Genomic DNA, 27,135 nt, shown 5'->3' with positions numbered 1-27,135 from the left:
TGGCTATTGTGAATAGTGCTGCAATGAACATAGGGGTGGACATATCTTTTCAAGGTAGGATTTTTGTTTTCTTCAGATAAATACTGAGGAGTGGGATTGCTGGATCATAGGGCAGTTCTATTTTTAATATTTTGAGGACCCTGTATACTGTTTTTCATGGTGGATGCACCAGTTTACACTCCCACCAACAGTGCGTGAGAGTTCTCTATTCTTCACATCCTCACCAACATTTGTTTATTGTTGTCTTTTTGATAATAGCCATTTTGACACGTGTGAGGTGATATCTCATTGTGCTTTTGATTTGTACTTCCCTAATGATGAGTGATATTGAGCATCTTTTCATGTGTCTGTTGGCCATTTGTATGTTTTCCTTGGAAAAAACTCTATTCAGCTTCTCTGACCATTTTTAGATCAGATTCTTTGTTTTTTTTACTATTGAGTTGTGTGAGTTCTTTATGTATTTTGGATATTAACCCATTATCAGATATATCATTTGCAAATACCCTCTCCCATTACGTAGGTTGCCTTTTTGTTTTGCTCATGGTTTCCTTTGCTGTGCAAAAGTTTTTAAGTTTAATTGGGTCCCATTTGTTTATTTTTGTTTTTATTTTTGTTACTCTAGGAGATGGATTCAAAAAGATATTGCTGTGATTTATGCCAAAGAATGTTCTGCCTGTGTTTTCCTCTAGAAGTTTTACAGTATCTGCTCTTACATTTACATCTTTAATCCAATCTGAGTTTATTTTTGTGTGGTGTAAGAGAATGTTCTAATTTCATTCTTTTACCTGTAGCTGACCAGTTTTCCCAGCACCACGTATTGAAGAGACTGTCTTTTCTCCATTGTATATTCTTGCCTCCTTTGTTGTAGATTAATTGACCATAGATGCCTGGGTTTATTTCTGGGCTTTGTAGACTGTTCCATTGATCTATGTGTCTGTTTTTGTGCCAGTACTATACTATTTTGATGACTATAGTTTTGTAGTATTAGTCTGAAGTCAGGGAGCCTGATTCCTCCAACTCCATTTTTCTTTCTCAAGATTGCTTTGGCTATTTGGGGTCTTTCATGTTTCCATACAAATTGTAAAATTTTCTGTTCTAGTTCTGTGAAAAATACCATTGGTAATTTCATAGGGATTGCATTGAATCTGTAGATTACTTTGGGCAGTATAGGCATTTTGACAATATTGATTCTTCCAATCCAAGGACACAGTATATCTTTCCATCTGTTTGTGTCATCTTTGATTTCTTTCATCAGAGTCTTATAGTTTTTGGAGTACAGACCTTTTGCCTACTTAGGTAGGTTTATTCCTAGGTATTTTATTCTTTTTGATGTGATGGTAAATGGGATTGTTTCCTTAATTTCTCTTTCTGATCTTTCATTGTTAGTGTATAGAAATACAACAGATTTCTGTGTATTTATACTGTATCCTGCAACTTTACTGAATTCATTGATGACCTCTAGTAGTTTTCTAGTAGCATCTTTAGGATTTTCTATGTGCAGTATCATGTCATCTGCAAACAGTGACAGTTTTACTTCTTTTCCAATTTGTATTCCTTTTGTTTCTTTTTCTTCTCTGATTGCTGTGGCTAGGACTTCCAAGACTATGTTGAATAAAAGTGGTGAAAGTGGATATCCTTATCTTATTCGTGATCTTAGAGGAAATGCTTTCAGCTTTTCACTGTTGAGTACGATGTTAGCTGTGGGTTTGTCATATATGGCCTTTATTATGTTGAGGTAGGTTCCCTCTATGCTCACTTTCTGGAGAGTTTTTATCATGAATGGATGTTGAATTTTGTCAAATATTTTTTCTGCATTTATCGAGATAATCATATGATTTTTATTCTTTGTTTTGTTAATGTGGTGTTTTATGTTGATTGTTTGCACATATTGAATCATCCTTGCATCCCTGGAATAAATCTCACTTGGTCATGGTGTATTTAATATATTGTTGAATTTGGTTTGCTAATATTTTATTGAGAATTTTTTCATCTATGTTCATCAGTGATATTGGACTGTAATTTTCCTTTTTTTGTAGTGTCTTTATCTGGTTTTGGTATTAAGGTAATGCTGGCTTTGTAGAATGACTTTGGGAGCATTCCTTTCTCTTTTTTTTTTTCAAATAGTTTGAGACGGATAAGCGTTAGCTCTTTAAATGTTTGGTATAATTCACCTGTGAAGTCATGTGGTCCTGGACTTCTGTTTGTTGGGAGTTTGTTGATTACTGATGCAATTTCATTACTAGTAATCAGTCTGTTCAGATTTTCTATTTCTTCCTGATTCAGTCTTGGGAGATTGCATGTTTCTAGGAATTTACCCATTTTTTTAAGTTGGCCAGTTCATTGGCACACAATTATTTGTATAATCTCTTATGATCCTTTGTATTTCTGTGGTGTAATTTATAACTTCTCTTTCATTTCTGATTTTATTTATTTGGATCTCTCTCTTTTATTCTTGATGAATTTGCTAAAGGTTGATCAATTTTGTTTATCTTTTCAAGGAACCAGCTCTCAGTTTCATTGATCTTTTCTATTGGTTTTAGTCTTTATTTAGTTTATTTCCACTCTGCGCTTTATTATTTCTTTCCTTCTATTAACTTTGGACTTTGTTAGTTCTTCTTTTTCTAGTTTTTTTAGGTTTCGGGTTAGATTCTCTATTTGAGATTTTGTTGTTGTTTTCTAAGGTAGGGCTGTATTGCTATAACCTTCCATCTTAGAAGTTCTTTTTCTATATCCCTTAGATTTTGGAACATTGCATTTCCATTTTCATTTGTCTCAAGATTTTTTTCATTTTCTCTTTGTTTTCTTTGTTGACCCATTCATTGTTTAGTAGCATGTTGTTTAGCTAACGTGTGTTAGTGCTTTTTGTAGTTTTTATTCTTATAGTTGATTTCTAGTCCTCTATTCTGCTGTTGATTCCCTCTAGTGTTTTTTAATTCACTTATTGTATTCCTCAGTTGTGATTGGTTCTTTTTTATATTTCCTATCTCTTTGTTGAAGCTCTCACTGAGCTCATTCTTCTCCCAAGTTGGACAAGTTTGTTTATGACTATTACTTTGAACTCTTTATCTGGTAAATTGCTTATCTACATTTCACTTAGTTCTTTTATGAGGATTTTGTCTTGTTCTTTCATCTGGAAGGTATTCCTTCATCTCCTTTTCTTAACTCTCTGTGCTTGGTTCTTTGAAGTAGGTATATCAGCTATGTGTCCTGGTCTTAAAAGAGTGGTCTTATGTAGAAGATGTCCTTTGGAGCCCAGTGGTGCAGTCACCCATCACCTCCAGATCCAGGTGCTCCAGGGGTATGCCGTGTGGGCTGCATGTACCCTCCTGTTGTGGTTGGGCCATGATTGCTGCAGGTGTGCTGGTGGGCAGGAGTTGTTCCAGATCAGCTAGCTGTGGAGGCCTGGCTGTGACTGCTGCAGATGCCCTGGTGGGCAGGATTAGTTCCTTGCCTGGCTGTCTTTGAGGCCTGGCTGTGACTGCTACGGGCATGCTGGTGGGCAGGGATGACTCGACCTGGCTGGCTGGGAGGTCTGGCAGTGACTGCTGCAGGCATGCTGATGTGCGGGGCTTGCCTCCTGAAAAGGAAGATGGTTGGGAGGGGTACTCCTGCCTGCTGAGGCCACCTGCTGGGTGAGGTGGGGTTGGCCCCCTAGGGAGGGAGCTGCTTTGGGAGGGCACTGGTGCCAGCTACCACTGTCTTTTATTTCCTTTAAAAATGTCTTCCAGCTTTTAAATCTTGATTAAAAGTCTTCCCTTGCTCTTAATTTGACCATGTAGCTTTCTAGATATTCTTGCAATATTTTTGTCTGTCTTCTTAGCCAGTTTTGCCAGTTTAATTTGTTAGGCAAACTTCATTATCTCCATTGAATTAAATAGTATATTTATCATGTATTAAATTTTTATGTATCCTGGAATTATTCTCTATACCTATGCCAGTGTCATTCAGAATTGATTAAAGTTTTGGGCTTTATGATATTTTCTGATATCTGTTTGGGTCAGTCTTCTCTCAGTGTTAATCATGTTACATTTGTATGTTAATTTTAAGATGCTTAATAGTTTTAACTCTTCTCATCCAAGAGTGATGATGTGTTTTTAAAATATATTCAGATCTTGATTTAAGTACTTTAGTAATATTTTATTATTTTATTCACATGGATCCTGTCTTTCTTGCTAAATATATTCCTATACATTTTAAAGGAAATGGAATATTTTTGTTTCTATTTTCATTTATTGGCACTTATTATAATAAGATTATTTTCTGAAAATACATATTTATCTTATACCCATCCATAAAATTAAAAAAATAATTCTAGGAGTTTTAAAAAAATGAAATATCTTCTTTTTGTCCTTGACTGATAATTTGACTTATTACATAATTCTGCTCACCTTGGACTACCTGCAGTGGGAGAGCAAGTTCTTTGAGCACTTCATTGAGGGTGGGTGGACCATCAAGGACTTCTGCCAGCATGAGGTGGAGGCCATGTGCAAGGAGAGCGACCACATCCACATCATCGTGCTGGCCCAGGTGCTCAGTGTTTCCATCCAGGTGGAGTACGTGGACCGTGGCGATGGTGGCACCACCAACCCCCACATCTTCCCCAAGGGCTCCGAGCCCAAGGTCTACCTTCTCTACCAGCCTGGACACTATGATATCCTCTACAAATACTCTTCGTTGCAGCGCACAGGCTTCTCATTGTGGTGGCTTCTCTTGTTGTGGAGCACAGGCTCTAGGTGCGCGGGCTTCAGTAGTTGTGGCGCAGGCTCAGTAGCTGTGGCTTGCGGGCTCTAGAGTGCAGGCTCAGTAGTTGTGGCGCACGGGCTTAGATGCTCTATGGCATGTGGGATCTTCCCAGGCCAGGGCTCGAACCCATGTCCCCTACGTTGGCAGGCAGATTCTTAACCACTGCGCCACCAGGGGAGCCTCCTTTTTCTTTCTTTCTTTTTTTTTTTTTTTAATTTGACCTATTACAGAATTCTAGATTGGAATTACTTTTCCTTGTAACTTTGATGGTCTTTGTTCTTTTGTCTTCAAGCACTCAATGTGGCTGATAAACCTGATTACCAGTCGGATTCTCATTTCTTCATAGGTAAATTTTATTTTTTCTCTGAGAAAACTTTTTGGGTATTTCCCTTTATCTGTAGTGTTCTGGAATTTTATAGGTTTTGATATGTCATTTATTTTGCTGGAAATGGATCATTTCAATTTAGAAATTTCTCTTTTCTTCAGCTCTATAAATTTTCTTTTTTAAAAAGATATTTCGTCATGTCCTTCATCTTTTTATTGTTCTTATTGTTCTTATAATCTTGAACTATTCTTAGTCTAACTTTAAGTGTCCTGAGTTGATTCCCTATGTCTGTATATATTTTTTTCTTTTCTATTTTCTAGAAACATGAATCTGGGCATAGCCGCCTGACCCAAACACTTGCATAGCCACCCTGCATCCCTCATGTAACATAAGCAAGAATACATGTTTATTGTAAACCACTGAGATTTAGGGGTTGTTTGTCACATAGCAAAAGATGAATAAGATAATCTATACATTTCTGTGTCTTTTTACAATATATACTGTTAGGTTCATTACCTTTTAAATTCTTTAATATAGTTTTCTATTTTTTGAATTGCTTCTTTTTTCATAATAGTCTGTGTTTTTATTTCTGTGGATTTCTTTAGTTTCTCTGAGGACACTAATTAGATTTTTAAAGTTCATCTTTTTGTGAATTATATCCATTTGTCTCGTGGTCTTCAGTTCTGACAATTTATAAATATACAAATAGAGTTGAAAGTAAAAGGTTTAAAAAAGATAGAGCATGAAAACTGTAAGCATAAGAAAGTAAGCATAAGAATGTGGCCATATCAATACCAGACAAAGTAGCTTTCAACCCCAGAGTACTGTAAGAGATAAAGGAGACATTTCATCACGATAAAAAGGTCCACCCGAAGATATGATAGATATTTTTTTTCCACACTCTCTGGCAAGAGATGGATACTTTGTTTTCCTAATCTGACCTTTCACTAAGGATGGTGCCCCTTCACAGCTATCACAGGTACTGCTTTGGGTTTATTTATAGGCCTAAGGTCTCTTCTCTGTGTGACCATTAGTCCTGGTTTTTCTACGTTCCCTCCATTACCACTTGCTGGCCGGAAGTGCCAACTTGTGAATTTACTTACCACTCATTTTACAGTATAGGGCTAAATTTTTTGGTCTTTGTGAAATTCCCTTGCTTTCTTTTGAGACCGTATTTGTTGTAATTCATCTCACATCAATATAGTTTTCAGTGGGAAGGGTTTTCAGAATATTTAGTTTAGTACACTGCCTTAAGGGAAAGTCCTATCTTGCCTTTTAAACTCCAGTTTCACCATTTACTGGTGACCTTGGACAAATTCATCTCAATGATTTTTAACTTCTTCACCTATGAAAGAGGACAGTAATATCTACCTCGTAGTTTTGTGTCAGAGGTGCTATAGTATGTATTAAAAATGTTTAGCAAAGTGTATGACACATAACAAGTACCCTATAAGTGGTAGTTATTCTTTTTTCTCCTTTGGTTTATATTATCAGTAAAAATGAGGGGTTCAGTAAATCTATATTGAATAAAGTGGAATCATAAAACATTCTGCTATAGGAGTTGGCTGTTTGCAAATGACTGTTTGCAGGCTGGACACCTGTGTTTTTAATTAAAGTTTTATTGGAACATAGTCATGCCCATTAGTGTATTGTCTAGCATTGCTATCGCATTACAATGGCAGATCGAATAGTTGCAACAGAGACCAACGCAAGCTTAAAATACAATCTGTGTTTGAAGAAGTTTGCCTGTCCTTGTAGTATTTAGGAACAATGACTTTTCAAGACTGAGCTCACTGCTAAGCCTCCTAAAGACTTGTATATATCTGCATTAGATCTTCTATTATACTATCTGGCATTTACTTTTTAAACTGATTACCTTAATTACTTCCCCCTCATTCCCTCATTAGCCTCCAAGCTTTCAGTTGTCCTAAACCCTTTATATCCCACCAACTCCTCAAATATTGGGTTGGCTAAAATGTTTGTTCGGGTTTTTCTGTAACGTGTTATGGAAAAACCTGAACAAACTGTTTGGCCAACCCATAGAACACTTCTCAACTACCCTTTTGTATCCTCTAAGATTAACTGCTTTTTTTTTTTTTTTGGCTAGATCTCTTCTTTTAAATTATCATATCTTTATAACTTTTATTTCTTCTCCTTTATTTTACTTTTTTTGCTTCAAACAAAAACAAAATTCCCCCAATAAAATAATACACGTGTTCAACCAGTTTCCTAATTGTGTCAAGTCTTTTCTAAGCTGGTTGTCATTCTTGAATCTGTTGACCTCCTTTTTATTTTTACTGCTACTGCCCTAGCTTACATATTTGTTTCATCATGTTTGGATGTCTTTCCTAACCTGGGCTCACATTTCCATTTCATCCTTATTTCCCACTATACTCTTCATATACTTTAAGCTCTTTATTATTGAGTTTCTACAAACACTTCCTTGCCTTCCATACCTCCTTGCCTTTATTTGCATGATTGAACCTGGAGGTCTGTCAACCTTTTCATTCCTCTGTCCATCCCTGCTCATCCCTCAAGGCTTAACTCAAACTCTCTCTCTTCCTAGATTTATTTCACTAACTCTCCAAGCAGAATTTCCTTCCTGCTTTCAATAATCAGTGCTCCTCTAATACATTAGAGTGCTGACCCTATTCTTAATAAGTATTTTAAACGTATGTCTCTATACCACTAGATTATAATACACTTGAGGGTAAGTCTGACATCTCTCTTATCTTTGTGCTTAGTGTGGTGCCTGGCACAGAAGCATATCCAATAAAGGTCTGTTAAATAAAGGAGCAAATTTAAATACATTCTAAATAACTTCAATCAAATTGTGGATAATTGCTCAGGCATACTTTTTGGGTTTGATGACACAGAAAAACAACCACAGCTACCCACACAAACCCTCTGGATGCTTGGACAGAGCTATTGCTGACCTTGTATGGCAAATTTTTATATCCATAATAATCCTGAGCAAGCAGCTCTTTGAAAATTTCTTTCTTCTTTAGGGAGTGAGTAAACCAAAGATATTAATTGTGAAAATGCAGGGAAAAGTCATAATCTGTAGAATGATGGTTTAAAAATCTCGAACTTCGGCTAAAAATAAGTAGTTTACTCAGAAACAGTTTTTTTCTACTCATGTTGAATTGTATAAAAACCTCATGATCAAAGAGTCAGCTAATCATTGTCCCTTGAAGAGTGCATGGCATTTGGTTATATATCACACTATCATCTTTACAAAGAACGTGTCGATAAACACCATGGGTCATTAGATGACCATGGGTCATCTAATACCCATAAACATTGATTAAAAAAGTCTAGATCTTATAGGAAGTCTGTAGGAATGAAGGTTACCCAAAGCTCATTTCCTGTATCAGTTACTCTGACTGTAAAAATAACTTCACGAGCTCTCACTAGGGGGCTAGAAAACAAACAGTGGAGGCTCTGGAAGTGGTGGGCATGAGAAACAATACAGTATTTGTGCTTCTGGCTACCAGACTCCTAAGAGCTCCAGCCAGGACACCATGCCCAGGAGAGATTGTGACTTTGGGTAAGCTTCCTGGGGAAGGTGAGCCGAGTTTAGGGTGGGCTGTTAGACCCCACCATGAAGCCTAGTTCTTTGGGGATGCATGGATGACCTTCTGGTTGGTTTTTGGTTTGAGCTCACTGGAACTAATCTGACCTCGGAGTGTACTACCATCAGTAACTACAATGAAGTATGATTAAGTATAAAAGTAGAGTCATTTGTAAAATGCAATGAGAATGCTAAACTCATTTTTTCAGTTGAGGAAATCAAGGCTAAGTATCTTTCCAGGGTGATCTAGCTAATAAATGTCAGGGCCAGGATTTGAACACAGTTCTGTTTTACTTATACATGTGTTTTTAATCAGTATGTGATTCCACATTTCTGAGACATCTATATTTGTATGTGGTGTGTATATCACATATATAAACACGTATGTGTTTGTATACATATACACTCACACATATATATTATTTGCAATATGTGGTAAAAATTTAAGGCGCTCCGCACACATGGAGAACTCAGGAATCTTTGATCTATATTTATGGTTAAGGAGTCTGTATTATTTGACTATTGCCGTGTAACAAATTACCCCAAAACTTAATGGCTTAAAACAGCAACCGTTTATCATTTCATAGTTTCTTTGGGTCAGAAATCTGGGAATGGCTTAATCAGATACTTCTGGCTCAAGCTTTCTCATGAGATTGCGATCAAGCTTTTGATTGGGGTTGTGATCTTGTCTAGAGTATGGCATGGGAGGGGCTTCTGCTTCCAGCTCACTTGTGTGGTTGTTGGCAAGCTGCAGTCTTTCACCACATAGCTCTCTTCACAGGGTTGCTCCACTACATGACAGTCTGGCAAGCAATCTAAGAAAAAGCAAGTGAGAGCACCCCAAGACAATCTTTGGAAGTGGCATACTATTATTTCTGCTATAATCTATTCATTAGAAGTGAGTTATTAAGTCCAACCCTCATTCAAGGGGAGGAGAATTACTTAAAAGCATGAATAGCAGAAGGTGTGGATTATTGGGCCATCTTGTTTGCTTACCATAGGAGATATTCCTTAGTCTTTTTTGTTGTAGTTTTGTTTTGTTTTCAATTCTGTTTATTTTTTCAAGTCTGTCTTGAAAGTACAACCAGTGTGATTAATTGTGCCTTAAACAAAATCAGTGTCTAAACAAATTCAGTATCCAAATACATCTTCACCAATGAAATTAGGGAAAAGGGGAGGAATTTCAAAACACAGACCAGGAAACAATCACAAAATATAGGTTTAATTACTACTGTTAAACTTAAAAAAAAAAATTTAAAAAAAACTACCAAGAAAACAAACATAAGTACTTGAGTAAGTCTTGCTATTCTGAATAATGTAACATCTTTTCTAAATTGTATAAACACAGTAGAAGTTTTAGAACACACAGACACTTAGGAAAAGAAAGACTAGTTCCTTGGGAATGACTATCCAGTTTGATACAATTACTTCAGGATAACAGAAGCGGAAACTTCCTTACAATTAGATTTTATCATCAGCCTTTTCTAAGACCATGTTCAGGCTCCTGGGCTCAGTGTTACTTGCGTTTAGGGTATTGAGGAATCACTACTGCAGGCATCAGACATAAATAATGCAATATGGCATTGCATCTTATCATTTTAGGCAATCCTCACAGCTATTATTTGTTTCTAGTGATGGATCTGTAAGTGTAAAGCATTCCATTAGGATCAGTAAATTAGGTCATAGTTATTACAGTTGCCTTTGGCAAGAGCAGAGGCACAATAACATTTACCTATTCATTACACTTAATGAGGTGTTAAATAATATGTATCCATATGTCCAATAGATATTATTAAGGGCAAAATTTACAATAAGAAAATAAGGTGGCATGGATTAGGAGACTGGGACCTAGGTCTTGTCCTTGTGTGGATGTATTATTTAATCTTTCTGGTTCTCAATTTCCTTATCTGTAAAATGAGGTAACTGAGCAAGAATATGAGTTGACAACTCAAAAGCCTTCAGGGATCAGGCAAATAATGTGAGAGAGTGAAGAGACCAGGTATAAGACAGCAATGAGCAATGGGACTATGACAACTGGAGAGGGCACAGACTATCTCCAGGAGGGACCCTTATTGCCCTGGAGAGGTATAGGCACAGTGTTGCCAGATCTTTTGACTTTTCAAAAGAACTCAGAAATCAAGGTTTTTTGTAACATTTTCCTGTTTTTAAAAACTCTGTATAGGCCAAACACTATTTATCTTGTGGGTGGTCAGTTTGAAATCCCTGAATGAGTATATATTTAAGACCTCTCCAGTTTCTATTGTTCATTTAAACATGTCAACTTAGGAATACTGTAATTTAGGACATATTTGTTGCATACATTGGAAAAAACATCTCTCCTACAGTACGATTGTTATAGGTATGAATAAAAATATTCCATGTCTTCCTTTAGGTGGTTTGTCTTTCTAACACTTCAGTTACTTTAGAAAGATCTACATTTCTGCTCCAAGGGATCAATAAAGAACAGTTAATGGGAAAGACACTTCTCATTTCATTTATATCTGACCCTTAGTGCTGCTGGGAAAATAGAACAGGAATTACAAAATGAGAAATTTAAATGAATCTTGATGCTATCTGATAGGAATCTTTACCACCTCAGGTCATGGACTCAGTGATAGCATCTATCTAATACTTGTTAAAATTAAGTCATAAATTGTATTCATAAAGATTTTTATAAATAACCTCACACAGGGTCAATGTCAACAGAAGAAATTAAAAAAGCAATTGAGGAGTCCTGATGCATGAGCTTGTGGGCCCTAGAATTGACTGTGTGATTGTCAGGACCCAATTTTTACCTAATAAACACGCAAATGCCATCGTTAATATTGACACAGGGAAGTTAAATGGAGATATTCTCCATGATAAAATGTCATTTTGGAAGAATTAATGTGAATATCATGAATTTAAATACACTGAGTAGACATGAAATGGAAAATTCTGGGCCCTGTTAGTTGTAGAAGTGATAACTGAGAGGGAGCTATTTCTAGAAGATTCTATGAAATTCTTTTTAATTGGTTAGGTGAAAGGGACTGCTATTGTGCTAATTTCAGGGAAACTATTGCTTTCACCGATTTAAGGCTTCAGAGAGAGCACACCAAACCCCAGTGAAATATTTTACCATTTCTGCTTTTACATCAGCCAGCAGGCCCCTGACTTCTGGCCCTGGAGGGAGGTTAGTACCCAGCATAGACTTAGTGATTTGTGCTCCCGGATCAGAGTTTGCTAATCATCCTCCTGAACTCTGGCTCCTGCCAAACTGACTACATAGCCCTGTTGGTTTTGAGGCCATCTAGCCAAGAGATGCTCAGCACAGACTTTGCACTGAGATGTCCTGGGTTTGCCTCCTGTTTAAATCATCTACTTGTTAACTCTGTGACCTTTGGCAAGTTGGTTAACATCTCTCTGCCTTGGTTTTCTCATCTATCAAATGGGGATAATCCTAGTACATGGGATTGAGAATTAAATTAGTTGATGCATATAAATAGTAGAAAATTCTCATAACACGCAGTATGTCTTAAATCAGTTTTAGCTATTACTGTTATTATTGTTTTTCCCTAAGTCCTTTGCCAACCTCATAGGCCTTCTCCCCTTGTTTGCTATGCCTGCTATGTCTATTGCCAGTTTCTGGTGCCAAGCTTACTTAAGGTTCCTATCTGTGATTAGATGTTCTGTCTGGTCATCCTTTTCAAAATCATCAATGGGTCTGAATTTCTTACACATGACGGGTACCTGAATCATACTTAATAGAAAGAAGTATTCCTGGATATTTTTCCACGGGACTGGCCTACTGCAGAGCTCTGTATGTGGGCCCCAAGATTCTTGTAATAGGCGCCGCCACTAAAGTGGATCTTAGTATTAAACATTTTTCAGTAAGGTTTCAATCTCCTCCCTTATTTTTTTAATAAGGAAGCAACACTCACTTCTCTTTCTAGATTTAGCTCATTTATCACAATCTTTCAAAATGTTTTGAGAGCCATTGTTCCCCACATAGAAGAGACCACTTTGTCCTTGGGGCTGCCACTGTATCCTGCACCAACTTTTTATCCTGGGAACCACACCATTTTAGTGCAACTTCTGTGTCCATGTCTGATCTCTACTTATGAGTCCTTTGAAGGTATCTCCATTACTGAAAACAGGCCTGGCATACAATAGACTCTTTAAAAAATGCTTCTTGATTAAGGATGAGGAGCAGGTTGGCTGCCAGGAAAATGGCTTTTGTTGGTGAGGACCTTTGAGGGAGGAACATCTGTTTTTTTGTTCAGACAGGATCAGCCTCTGTTCAGGTATTTTTTAAGGAAGACGGGTGACTTGAGTCATATGTCTGAACACAAAAAGAGTGATTCCCAAGAAGGTTACTGAACCTGGCCTTGGTATAGCTACCTTTAGCAATGCTTGAGTGGGCTTATATAACTTAGTACTTTGTAAAGGCAATTAAAAGAATTTTTTTTTGAGAATGGAGCCCAAATTGTGGAATGAACTTGTGCTATTATTAATATTCACTGTGAGCATAAAATCACACACACACAATAATGCACAGATATATCTAATGTAGAAGAGTATTGGGGTGTGGTGTTAAACTATCAAACTCTTTTACTATAGTATGTTGAACTCCTTAACCAGGAAGGTAGTATTTCTTCTGGCTTTATTAAAGTCTTCTCATTTTTGGAGCCCTTTGTTTTGGGTCTCTAACTCACTTGATCCCCTTCTGCATCACATGTTGGTCCTCTGGTCTAGCATCTTCCTTGTGTCCAAGCTAATATATTTAATGTGGACAGGTCTCAGCCACTTGGTCAATAATGCTTGGATATAAATTCTTCTAGGTTTTCTGATTTGATTATATTGAGTATGGCAACCACATTTCAATGATCATTGCTATTTCTATATCCAATAGGTATTACACAATTAAGTTAAAATAGTTAAGAAGCGGTAACTCTTTCTAAAGTCTTTAAATGACCTAGAGTGTCTTCGGCATAAATAGACCTTGTGATTTCCGTTGGGAATGAAAAATATTGTTTCCATTATTTATATGCCCTTCTTTCCACTCTGTTTTCTATCACTACAAATGTCTCCTGATGACATAGCTAAGGTCAAAGCCATCAGCAAAGGTGTCTGTTATAATATCCTGACTAAAGATGATGTGGTTGGACCTTTGTGAGTTAACAGTTTCATGCCAGCCACGTGTGGTAACAGAGTTTTAGTTTAAACTTGGCATTTAACCAGGCAGTTTTCCAGTGGTAGCTTTCACTATTTGGGTGAAGCAAGGAGATTAAGAGAAGAAAGTGGAAAGGCAGCATGGTGCCATAGAAAGAGTGAATTTGGAATCAGGCGCTCCTGGCTTCCAATTCCAGGCCTACCATTTATAAACCATGTTATATTGGGCAAGTTACTTAACCTCTATTAGCCTTAGGATTCTTATCAAAGATGAGTGATTACTAATATTGCCTGTCTCATAGAGTTGTAGTGAGTATTAAATGAGATTGTATGAAATCTCAATGTTAGTTTAAAAAATAAAACCCAGTCAATTATTGAGGCCTTTGAATTAGATGATCAGTTCCTTTCCTCTCTGTGAGCAAGTCTGAAGTAGTTTTGAATAAGGAGGCAAGTGGGAAAAAGGTCTAGACACTGCAGTGACATTGAAGGGCAGAGGAGACTTTAAGGCAGAGAGTGCCATGAAAGAAAGAAACAATAATACGGCATTGCTAGTCTGTCACAGACCTGAAGAGACTGTTTACTCATATTGTCTGACTCCATTTTTACAACCTTTTGAGTTATACATTCAGGCCATTGTGAAAATGAAAAAATTGGGGCTCTCTCAGAGAGAGGGGAAGGGACTTGGGGATTATGTAGTAGGGAAGTAACAAAGCTTCATTGACTGAGTAGAGATTGATCTGAAGTTCATGGTCTCGGCCATAGTTCTTCTCCAGGGAAAGAAATGAGGGGAGGGCTGTGGTGGGGTTAGGGGGTTGGTCTATACCAGCTTAATTCTCATCATTTCAAAGATAGTAGTCTATATGTAGTGATGTGATAGTATTTGTCCCCTTCTTGAGGAATCCAGAGAAAAATTCCCACAATCTTTCCAAGTGTTTTACAAAATAGATGATTTCTTAGATGATTTAAGAGACAATATTCCATTGGATTCTAGCTTGTTGGTTTTTTTTTTTCAAAATTGGTCAAAAGGAAAGTGTCAGGCTAAGGGGTACTCAGGCACTTGGTCCTTTAAAATAGCTTGATGCCAGCCCCACAACTCACCAGAATGGTATTAAAATTAATGAGTCCCTACTATGGGCCAAGCACTGTGCTAGGCCCTGGAAATATACATGTGAAGAAGGCAGCATGGTCTTTGCCCCCATAGAACTTTCATTCTAGACGGGAAGACAGACACTAAATAATTACGCAGAAAAGTCTGTAATTGCAATAATGAGAAGAGCTATGGAAGAAGAGTAAAGGTCATTAAGGTATTATAAGAGGATGAATAACTATGTAGAGGTGAGGAGGGGATTGTCATCGAAATCTGTCCCAAGGCTGTGATATTTCAGCTGAGCCCTGCAAGATGAGTAGAATTTATCCAGTTAAATATAGGAGGGAACTCTCCAGGCAGAGCACATACTTGTCTGTCATCTGGCATGCTGATTCCTTATTTTTCTTGAACACCTGCTCACGCTTTGATCTTGGTACCAATCTCACTCCACTCTGGGCATATTCTATTTCAGATAGAAGGTAATTGGCTTGGGCTTCGACCAGTCACTCTCCCTTGCCTTTCTCACTGGCTTTGGAACTGGTTCACAGCTTCTTCTGTATTGCCTTCTCTATGCCTCTTGGTTTTTGCTTTCTTCTGCTTGCTTTGTGCTTACATGTTAAAATCGAAGAGGAAGAGATTTTAGAAAAATACATTTTTCGTTTCAGAAAATGATAGTTGTATTGAAGAGTGGTTCCCTGAGATGCAGAGCAAATTTAAATTGCATCTCTTATTTGATACGACTGCTGGTGAACATAAGAAAATAGCATCCATTTATTAAGGAAGCCATGTGCAAATGCAGGGCATGTTTGCAAAGGCTTATTATAGTACAAGAGGCAATTGCTGCTTTGTTTATTTGGTTTGTGCCTAAGTCATTACAATGCTCCTTTTCTAAGAAAGAAAATGCACATAGACTCAGATGTCCTCTGGCAGCACAATTGCTTCCATTTTACTTAAAGATAACCCAAAATTTAAAAACCATTGTTGTATTGAACATTGCTTATTTTGGGCTGTCCAACATCCATTTGCCCAATATTCTTTGTAGTATTATATTAAAGTGTTGATGACTGTTGTAATAAACAAATGGTAAATTTTTAATGCCTAAGTTTTATAAAATACATTTCCTACTCATGTCATTGTCTGATGCAGGTGGTCCTAATAAAGTGGCTTCTACTTCCTCATATGGAGATCTCCACTCCTTCCATCTTCTTGGCTCTGCTCTCCTCTAAATTTTTAGAGTCCTATTTTTAGCAGACAGGTGGGAAAATATAGAGAGTATCACATGTGGAAGGTTGTTATGGGCAAAGCTTTCATACCATTAGCCACAGTTGAATCACATGAACACATCTAGCTGCAAGAATAGTCGGGAAATGCATTCCAGTTTCCTGTGTGGGAGGAAAAGGAACTAGCAGTTTATGCTGCAGATATCTGCCCCTTCCCCATGTTTCAGAGGTTGCTGACTCCACCTGAAATAGCGTATATCTCATCTCTCATGTATTCTGCTCAGGGATGGACATATGACCTAAGCTAGTTCAGTCACACTGGACTCCAGATTTTTGTTGTGATTGGATGGCATACTCTTTCTTGATGGGGATAAGCAAGGAATGTAGTCCTATGGCAGCCATCCTGAGATGGGATGTGGGATGGGGGAGGTGCCTTAGAGATTGAAGCCAACACCCAAAAGCACATCCAGAAATGGAGACAGAGAAACCAGTTTCTGGTCATTGTCTTAGCTGTTGGATCAACTTTCCTGAAGCCTTATCTAGTTTTCCAGAGGAGCCAGTTAGTTCTCTGCTTTTGTTTAATTCAGTTTGTGTTGTAGTTTCTGTTCTTGAAAACTTGCAGTCTTGCGGATGGTATCATAAGTGATACAATTACACAAAGATTTTGGGAATGTATACTGTTTATGTGACTTTGGGGAATTATTTAATTGGAGAAATGGGATGTTTCTTAATTTAAGGCACTGTAATTACATCTGATTACACACTTGCTAGTTCAACAAAGGCTTTATAATATGCACCTATTATGCTTTTTAACCTCACCTGAGGCAGTTTACATTATAAACGCTCAATTCCCTGCTGGCCAGCTTGGACTTCCCCCTTATTGGTAATATTGGTCATTTCAATGGTTACACTGTTTAAACTCATATCTCTAAATACATTAGATTTCAAGCAGAAGCCAAGGTAGGGCAGGGATCAAACTTTCCCAATGGTTACACATGTGTGGGTGATCACGTTCATCATTTTCATTTAACACTTCCTGAGAGCTAACAATTAGTGCAATGGTGTGTCCAAATCTGTTTATAAATGCATGGTAAAGCACAGAACTTTAGAAGTTTCAATGTTATGGTAACAAAGGGAGCTTTCAGGATTTCTTTGAGGTGAAAGAGTAAGCAACCAGCTAGAGGAGGCATGGGCTACTTTATTAGTCAGGATTTAGATTTAGCTGTAACAATAAAAAATGTTTTAAACAAAAGAGAATTTTATTTCTCTTTCCTAGAGAAATTTGAGCTAGTACTATGGCTCTGCTCTGAGAATTCTTCAGAGACACAGGTTCCTTTCGTTTTGTTGCTCTTGTATCACCCTGATCTTGTTCATATGATCCAAGGTGGCTCACCATCATGTCTGAGTATCAGATAGGATGAAGATGGAGAGGGAAAGGGGAGGGAGTTTAGTTGGAATAGGTTAGATTGTGCTATGGTAATAATCATCTTCAAAATATTAGTGGCTTATTTTTTGCTTATGTGATTTGTTTATTATGGATCACAAGTGATTCTGCCTCATGTTACTCTCACTCAGGGACAACACAGGATGGATCTGCACCATTTGGAGCATTGCTAGGGCCTGTGGCAGGAGAAGGGCAAGCTGGATAGTCTTGCATCAGCAGTTAAAAGACTTTGCCCTTCAGCTATTGGGCAGAACTGGTGACAAGGCCACACCTAACATCAAAGAGTCAGAAATTAAAATCTTACAATAGAATGTAGGTGAACAATCTTAATGACTATTACAGACAGCATGCCCCTTCAAAGCCTGACCTGAAAGTTGCACATATCAGTTCTTCTCATATCCTACTAGTCAGGACACTGGCATATGGTTACACCTAGCTTAAAAGGAAGCTGGTAAATGTTAGTCTTCATTTCTGTTATAGTGGTTAGGATTTCTAGCATTTCCTTTTGATTTTTTTCATAGAGTTTCCATCTCTCTGCTTACATTACATCTGTTCTTCTGTGTTGTCCACTTTTTTAACTAGAAGCTTAAGATATTAATCATAGTTATTTTGCCTGGTCTGATAATTCCAAAATATCTGTCATATATGACAGATATGTCTGGTTCTGTTGCTTGCTTTGTATCTTAAGATTGTGTTCTTTTTTGCCTATAAGGCATTAGCCTACCTTGTAATTTTTTGTTGAAAGCCAGACATGGTGCGTTGGATAATAGGAACTGAGGCAAATAGGCCTTTAATGTGAGGTTTTATTTTTATCTTACTAGGAGATGTGCTCTGTTTACCAGCTGTAGGTGTCTGAAGCTCTGGCTTTCTCTAGCATCCTTATTTTTGTCTTCTGGGTTGTCTTTGTGTTTCCCTAGGAACTCCTTCTTCAACAGAGTCTTAGCCTTGAAGTTTCTTCAGTTGAAATTTTCTGCTATTATCCTGGAACTCTGTTGTGGTGGTAAGGTGTGGGAGGAGGAGGGAAAGCATTCTATACTCCTGTGATTCACTCTCAGTCTTTTAGTGAGAGTCACTGGACTACGACCTTCACAAGTGCTTCTCAACTTTTAATTTTTCTTACTTAGGTGAGACAGGAAGGTTAGAATGGGGCCTGAAGTTGGGTATTTTCTTTCTCGTACATGAGTTAGGTTCTATAAAGTAGTTTCCCTTAAGGGCAGATGAAGAAGAGAAAGCTTTGTGTGTTCTCTACTATGATTCTCTGTTTGCCTATTTGTCTTTCCAGTTTCCAGGGCATTGGTTTGCCCTATAAACTCATTTCTCCAATAAACTTAAGCAGAGTTGTTGATTTGCATCTTGTTCAGATTTTCTTTTGTTGTGAGGAATGTAGTGTGACTTCCAAGTTCTTTACATGTCCAAGCAGAAGCTGGTTGTTAAAAGAGTTTTCATCATTAAAGTACTGTCAGCTGGTGAATGTGGTCTTTATGCCTGGAGGTCATGTGTCCAGTTAATGATCAGGATTCCATCACTATGTAATAAACAGGGGAGAATGGATATTGGGGGAAATGTCAGTCTCTGACACACACACATTAATGGAACTGCAGATGAGAACACTGCAGGGCTTAGGTACCTCTGAAGAAACCACAAAAGCATCCTTAGAGAACATATCAGCATTTGGAATCTGTTAAGCACAAAGAATCCCAGTGCTAAATTTATAACTGTGTTGGTGAAGTTGGAACTTTCTGTCCTCCATCTCTCTCCTTCTCCAGCTGTGACACTGGAGAGCCATTGGTGGTCTAAAATGAGGTAAGAGGAGTGGAGGTGAGGCAATACAGAAGCTAACTTTGTCCTACTTTCTAGTACACGTGGGGAAGATTTTAATTGGATGAGGGTTTGGAGTTTTAGTATTATAAAGGACAAAGTCTTTTATTATCTGACTGTGTCCAGAAGACAGCTGAATTGCTGGAAGAGCTAAGGAAGCTGTGGCAGAGACTGTCAGTTGCCTGTCCCTTCTCCCCTCTTTACTTTGTAAGAAACCTGGATTTTCAACGAGGCATGTTGTGTCCTACCTAAAAACTACCTTAAACAGCCTTCTGGACAATAAACTGCAAACAGAAGTGTTGTGTTGTACCTATAGTAAGTCTCCTTAAGCACTCCTTTCCTTTCTTTTTCCTTTATCCCACTCCTTGGAATGTGAATCTCCAGCAGCCATTTTGGACTCTGAAGATGGGGGAGGGGTATCACACTTTAGATTTGAGGGAGCAGTGAGCTAGAAAGAACTTGACTCCCTGAGGAACATGAAGCTGCAAAACCAGCCCTGCACATTTCACTCCAAACTTATTTTATATGAGATATTTATAAATATATTTCTATCTTATTTAAGCCACTCATTTTCAGGGTTCTATTTCTCCTAATAAAACCTAATTCTAACTGATATAAAACCCACCCAATATTCTATCCATGGAGAGAAAAATGGGACCATGGGGCCGGTTTGCAGGTCTGCAATGGTTAGAAAGAATTAACTTGATTTCTGTAGAGTCTAACTAACTCATTCAATAAACCAGTTAGAAAATAAGACACTCACAGCTGAGCAAAGTCTCCTACCCAAACCAAGAAAGAGGAGGGTAGCTGTGTAAGCTCGGGTCCTTCAAAGAGCAGACATCAACGTGCGATTAAATATGCAAGAATTTTATTAGGAAAAACACCTGAATGAAAGTAATGAGAGAGGCTGGGTAAGGCCGGGAGAGCCATCAGACTGCTACGCAAGTATGACCTCATGTGAAGAGAGAGAGGGAGAAGTTTGGGTTGAAGCATGGCAGACTGTCATGCAGTTGAAGGAAGATTGTGCAAAGCCATCAGGGAGACCAGGAGCCCAAGCTCACCCTTGAGGAATACCGTATGTCCCAGAGATGGGTCTGTCTTAATATCCCTGCCACACTCAGTCTGTGGCTGGGGGCAGCCTATGCAAGGCATGGCCTCACCAAATGCTGCTGAGAATTTCAGAGCTCTGCAGCTAGAGCCCTTGTCAGTTATACTCCCTAAACTGGGGGCTCTGCGAAGTGCATTCTCATGGCCATGACAGAAGCTGAGTAGGCAGCTCCAGACAATGGGTACCTAGGTGTGCCCAGTGATCTCTGTGCAAGGGGAATAGGCTCACGGCAGAATCACAGGCTCACCCTGCATCCGACAGGGTCAGGTGCCACACCGGGGTTACCTGTGGGAGGCAAGGAAGAATGTCAGTAATGTCAATTCAGGGCCACGTTGAAGCAGATGGAAAGACCTTGATGTTGATGAACACATGGACTACCAGGCCCTGGGCAGGGGTCAAACTGCACTCAGCATCAGCTGCAGTACAAGGCTCACTGCAGGTTCAGTTCCACATAAAACATCAAAACCGTCACCTCATTTGCCAAGATTTTGGAAGTACACGGGAGAGTTCCACTATTAAAAAGGGGAGATGACTTGAAAAATCACCTGAGAGGTTTCCCAAAGCGTTGTGTATATAACAGTGGTAATATATCTTAATTAGGAGATTCATAGATAAAATTAGTTTGATAGTTGTAACTTTACTTTTAGGGTTCATGGATAGTGATACATTGCCAATTATATGATGATGTAAAGTTTTTAATTTTAATGTATTAATATTTAATTTTATTTAAATTTAAAGAAAAATATGAAATACAAGCAGATGACTTATGGATAAGGCAAAAAATTATAAGGTGAGGAGGTTATCTACTATGCTGACATAGCTGTCAGATGACAGGGCCGTGGCAAGAAGCAAGACCTTTTGACTCTAAGACATTTTGTTTTCTCTCCAAGAATGACTGGCTTTCAGAAAAGGAAAGCTGCCTATAGCGTGATCTGGGTGACACGTCTTTTAGAGAGGCAGGTCCTCTGTGGAATAATATTGAAGGTTTACACAGTGTCCTAACCGCCAGTTCTATGTGCATATTCAGGAAAGTCAAATGTGAGGAGGGAAAACGTTATTCAAACAATATCCAAGCGAAAACTGAGACTGAAATTCATGAAAAGAAGTGGAAAGCACTCTCTACGAAGTAGGAAAGAGTCTGGAGGCATCAGGACAGAGCTAAGTGGACCTGAAAAGATAGAGCAGGAGAGAACATTGGCTGGAATCCTGTCATGACTGCTTTTTGTAGGGCATCTTTAACTTGTCAGTGGCTGGGAGAGGGAGCTATATAGGGGACAGGCCACTTCTGATAGGGACAATAACATTGCAGGGAGGCTTTAAAGCTTTATTTTTCGTTTCTACTTTAAACTTTGAGAAGGTACGTAGAAAAATTTAAACTATATTTTAAGCATGATCCCTACTAGTGGGTAGGAGTTGTGTCTTCTTGAACTTACTGTGTACATAGATGTAGAATAAATGTTTAGAAGAAATAATGGAATGTTTGATGTCATTCCTTGTCAGCAAGCAGAAATAAACACTTTGGGAACATGCCTCTTTGCCATAGAATCTCTTTCCTCCTTTTGTTTTTATGCTGTCCTGTGATGACTGCGTGAACTAGAAGGACCTGTCTTGAGAGATGCCTGGATTGAATGTCTTGGAAATCAGGAGAGAGAGCACGATTCAGAGGAGAATGAGAAGATAATGACAAGAAGGTGAGCAGGTCTAGTGCTGTCAGATTTACTCTTTATTTGGGATTGTCCAATAACTTAGAACCTTGTCTTATGACTGAGTTCATGCTGCCTGTTGGTTCTTGTCCTGTAAAGGAATCTAGGGAATGAGATGTCTATGACTTGTATAATGTCTTTATGTTTTGGTTCTGCCAGAGTTTTGATAGTCACACTTGCTTTCAGGCAGCCTGTTGGGCAAATGGTGTGCAGATCCCCTCAATTCTCAGATGCCCCCAATTCTCAGATTCCCCCGCCACATCCCTCTCAATAAAGATATGCTATCTTCTCCAAGGATTCTGGCAGGTACATTGTATCAACTCTGTTATTGAAATAGTAGAAAATTCTACCACAAAATACTGATTTATCTTTAATTTGGCCCATTGTAGATATTTAATAAGTATCTGTTAATTAAATGAATAAGAAAATGTGTCTTACTCCAATTGTAATAAATTGATTTTTATATGTATTTTCAATTATGACAGTTATTCAATACCCCTTATAGTTTGTTAATTTCTTTGAAGGCAAGGGCTGGGTAGAGTTAGTACAGTAAATTCAAAGAAGTAATATACTCCAAGAGTTAAGAAAGAAAGCACTAGATGAGACATCAGAAATCATGAGTTTCTTGGCTCCATCAAGAATAGTTATTGTAATTAACATTTCTTGCATGCTTATGATATGCTAGGCACTTTACATATCCTATGAAAATTGTCACAGTAAAGCTCTGCACTCCTACAGCAGGGGTGCCTAGTTTTCCACCAGGATTCAGTGTTGTGTTTTTTCCTTCTTTGGCACACCTCTAGACCATATTTCCAAGCCCTCTTGCTTGTGAGAGTGGGTATATGACAGTTCTCAGCCATGGAGTGGGAATACAAGTGATGTGAGTCACCTCTGGGTTGAAATGAACAGAGTTCGTGTGTTTTCTCCACACACTTTCTTCCCCATCCACTATCTGAGGCAGAGATGGGGTCCTAAAAAAGTAGCAGAGCCATATAATCAAAGTTATTATTAACTCCATTTCACAGCAGAGGAAACTGAGGCTAGAGAGATCAAGTAGCTTACACAGAGTAGGCAAGCGGCAAAGTTGGAATTTGAATCAGTAGTTTAACTCAGCATGTCTTCATAACCACTGAGTGTACAGCTAGTTATGTAAACTCAAACCACTGCAGCTTTCAAGTCTCAACTTCCTCAGCTATAAATGGAGGTATTAAGACTGTCTTATAGGCATGTTATTGGGATTAATGAGCTAACACATTAAAAAGCTAATAAGAAAATAGCGCAAAATAACTAAAAACCGGGACTCGTGTGTGTGTGTGCGCGCGCGCGCACACACACATGCATGTGCACACATGTGTGTGTGCGCACACACACACATGTATATGCACACATGCTAGGAACTCTGTCACATCAAGGCTACTTTTTAATAATGGTCCAGGGCTGAAGGCTGAGAATCTTTTTATCACTCAAGGATTTCTGTTCAGTGACATTTGTTAGATAGGGTTTGACCTATTGTATGAATTATGCTCTCCATCTAAGGAAACTGTTTGGATACTAATTTGCTCTCTTGCTTCTAAGCAACCATGGATAGGGAGAGGGTCAGGCAGCTCCTCAAGCTGTTTCAGGGCAGCATCTGTTACTGGGTCCTAGAGGAAGGTGTGTTCATCCCTCCTGAGAAGGAAAGGCAGCCAGGTTTAGGAAAACAGTGTGGGTGGTTAGCAAATGTGCAGCAGTGCAGGCTCTTCTGAGCTTCAGGAAAATGAAGTCAAGATCACTTCAGAGATAAGATTGTTTTGATTTTTATTTTCAAAAATAAAAAACATTTTGAGGCAACATGGTGAGAGAAATAAGAGTCAGAATAGTAGGATTTGACCCTTCAGTTAACTAATCTTTGGACTTTCATGTGCTTAATAATTTCTCAAAGTTTCAGATTTTTATGTACAGAATGAGGATGACATTGACTCTTACTACTTTCCTAGAATTGTTCTGAAGACAGAATGCAGTTGTGCCCAGGAAGGTGATCTGCAAATGCTGAACAACTGTACAAATGTAAGTCCTTGTTGCTGTGACATTTTTGTGATTTGGTTACATTTGTAGTTTCCAGCATCTGAAAGAGAAAAAAAAAAAACCACCTTGTTTTCAGTATGAAAGAAATGATGTGTCCGTTCACCAGCGCTGCCTGATTCTTTTATCACTGTATGACTGTTTCTTTTGGCTCTCTTCATTGTTAATGGGTCTGTACCCAGGGTAGACCCATGGAGGGTACAGATGTTGCCATGTGAACTTAACTAAAAAGGTCAGGAAAGATCCATTGATTAATTAATTAATTAGCTAGCTTGTTTGTTAATTCAACAGTTATTAAGAGCCTGCTAAGTGTGTTGTGTACTGGGGATACAAAAGTGGAATGAGACAGAGTCCTGGTCTGGCTGCCAAGTTACAGAATAGCAAGAAGAACATATATCTTAATGGATATTATACAGTGATGTAGCAGATGCAATGAGAGAATTAAGAACAGGGTACAGTGGAAGAACAGGGGAGGGGTACTTAATGTATGCTGTGAGTTGGATGTGGAGGTCAGGGGAGGCTTCCTAAAAGGGTGACTTCTCCAGTCTTGAAGCGTGAACCAGAAGTACTCAGGTAAAGTGATCTGGTGAAGGTGGGAACAGAAGGCATTATGGGTAGGGGAGACTACCATGATCAAAGTTACAAAAACAAGAAATAACACAGTGTAGTGTAAGCAGTTTAATGTTCCTCTGTGTGTGTGTGTGCGCATGTGCGTAAGGGTGAGAGAAATATGTTAAGAAAATTTTATCCTGAATGGAAACATCAAAGGATTTTAAGCAGGTGGTGGTTGAGGATGGGGTGGAGTTGTTCGCATCTAAGTCAGGAGAAATACCATTATAGTAACTTCTGTGCTAGATGATGGGAATCTGAACTATGGCTATGGTAGTTGAGATTGAAATTTAAAATAAAAGGAATGAAGAGATAATAACCTGGTGGAAAATTCAGCAGCCCTGCAAGAGGGAAGAGTTTTGGTTGAATTCCAATTTGGTTTCTAGCTTGGGTTATGGGTTGATGGACGGTTTTACCACCAACTGAGATGGTGAATGCCAGAAGAAATTAAGATATAGAAGACAGCAAATTCAATATTGTACTTCTTGAGTGTGAAAGAATTTCAGGTCACCCAGGTGGGATGGTAGCAGGCATTTGGAAGCCAGATAGTGCCCAGTCAGAGGGAGCTTGTGACTTCCTGGGCATGCGTGGGTGGATTAGACACATTTGGGGCAGGTCAGTAGTAACTAAGTGGGGGAATTTCATTCTTTTAGCAGACACTGCTCCTTGCTCTCTATGGCAGCTGTAATCTAAATGTCTTCTCTTGAAGGCTCTACCCTTAATTCTAAGTAATAGCCCTTGGGCTCTCCTGACTAAAAAGTGATAAATCAAATGCATCCTGTAGTGGCAAAGAGCTCTGGGAAGGGAGTTGGGAGTCTAGAGGTCAGTTCCTATTCTGCCTCTAGGTAAGTCAGTTCACTTCTTGAGCCTCTCCTTCCTTATCTTTTAAAGGATGAAATGGGAATTGTTGGCTTCCAAATTTCATTAAAGTCTTGAGGTTCTGTGACCTATCTATACTGCTTTTCTGTTTTACAATGCTGACTTTTAATTCTGAAATTAGTAAAATATTAAGCAATAGACTCTCTTAAATAAAAAGTAAAGGTGCAAAATCTTCTAAATTACTGAGTTCCTGGAAACTGGTCATAAATCTGTGCACAGTACCTCCTCTGCTACCTGGATTTCCATTAACCCAGAGCTCTATTAACAAGTTCTGCAAACGCAGTGTAATCTCAGAGTGGGGCTCTAAGTTTATGCCCTTTGTATGCTGATGATTGATATTCATTGTGGTTGCCTTGAGGCAATGTGAAAATCCAAAGTCATCAAAGACAGAGGAAATTATGTCCAGCCTAGTTTCAAAGGTGAACTGTATTGCTTTCGCATGATTTGAAAGTCATTAATCTATGTGTGGTGTATATCAGGGCTCCCTGACCTTTTTGTGGGGAGAATTTTTTTAATTTCCGTGAGACAGATTCTTTGATTAACTAGAATTTCCCTTTTCCCTGAATATAATAGATAAGAGGGTTTCATATTTACTTACAAGATCCATTGCTCTATTCATCTTAATTTTATGCTTATTTGATGTTAAACACAAGGGAAGATGAATCTGATCTTTGAGGTACAGTGGAAAGACCTCTGGATTAAAAGTCAGGAGCCCCAAGTTGAAGTCCTAGCTGTGTCACTAATGAGCTGTGTGAACTTGGACAAATCATTACATTCTCTGGGCTTCAGTTTCACCATGTATAAAATTAGAAGGTTGTAGTAGGTAATCTTCAAGGTTCTTAAGGTTCTAAACTGGCATACATATCTATCTTCCAAGTGCTTCAGTTAAATGCAGCATTAATTGACTACACTATGGTATTTTTCTAGTCAAGATAGCATTAGCTTTATTTTATAACTAAGGAAACTGGGATCCAGGGAGAATAAATACCTTGTTAATGGAAGAGCCAGAGTTTGAGTTCAAGTATTTGGTTTTCAAGCCCAGTGCTCTTTCCTACACACACTCTGCTGTGCCTCTCATGAGAGCAGAGTGGGGTGGTACCTGTGAAAACTGGGACTTTGAGGATGAGACGCTTTGCTCTTGAGAAGATGATGTATATGTCACTGTCTTTCTCAGTTTAAGAAATGCTCTGCACTGCTTTTTCGTGGCTCCTGATTGTTGCTTTCAATCTTTCTTGGATCAAATCATGTCTCTTGGCAGCTGCGATACTGTAATATGAGGATCAGATCTGCCTGCCTGTCTCAATAGCTGTCAGTTTAATCTCTGGGCATTTTTAGGTGCCTCAGATAAAGGTAATATAAATATAATGAAAGAAAGAATTTCTTTCTGACACTTTGTACCATTTGTATAAAAGA

The 27,135-nt window shown here is 38.4% G+C and overlaps 1 long non-coding RNA gene across 1 annotated transcript in view; it reads left to right on the top strand.

The window, feature by feature from the left end:
- The window catches only part of LOC125964317 (uncharacterized), a 268,757-nt gene that overhangs the window by 138,766 nt on the left and 102,856 nt on the right, over positions 1-27,135 (top strand). The window lies entirely within an intron of this gene.

The sequence above is a fragment of the Orcinus orca genome, chromosome 4 (genome assembly GCF_937001465.1).
Source record: "Orcinus orca chromosome 4, mOrcOrc1.1, whole genome shotgun sequence".
In the NCBI taxonomy this organism is placed as follows: domain Eukaryota; kingdom Metazoa; phylum Chordata; class Mammalia; order Artiodactyla; family Delphinidae; genus Orcinus; species Orcinus orca.
The sequence above is the reverse complement of the archived record's forward strand: the minus strand, read 5'-3'. Positions and strand labels throughout refer to the sequence as shown.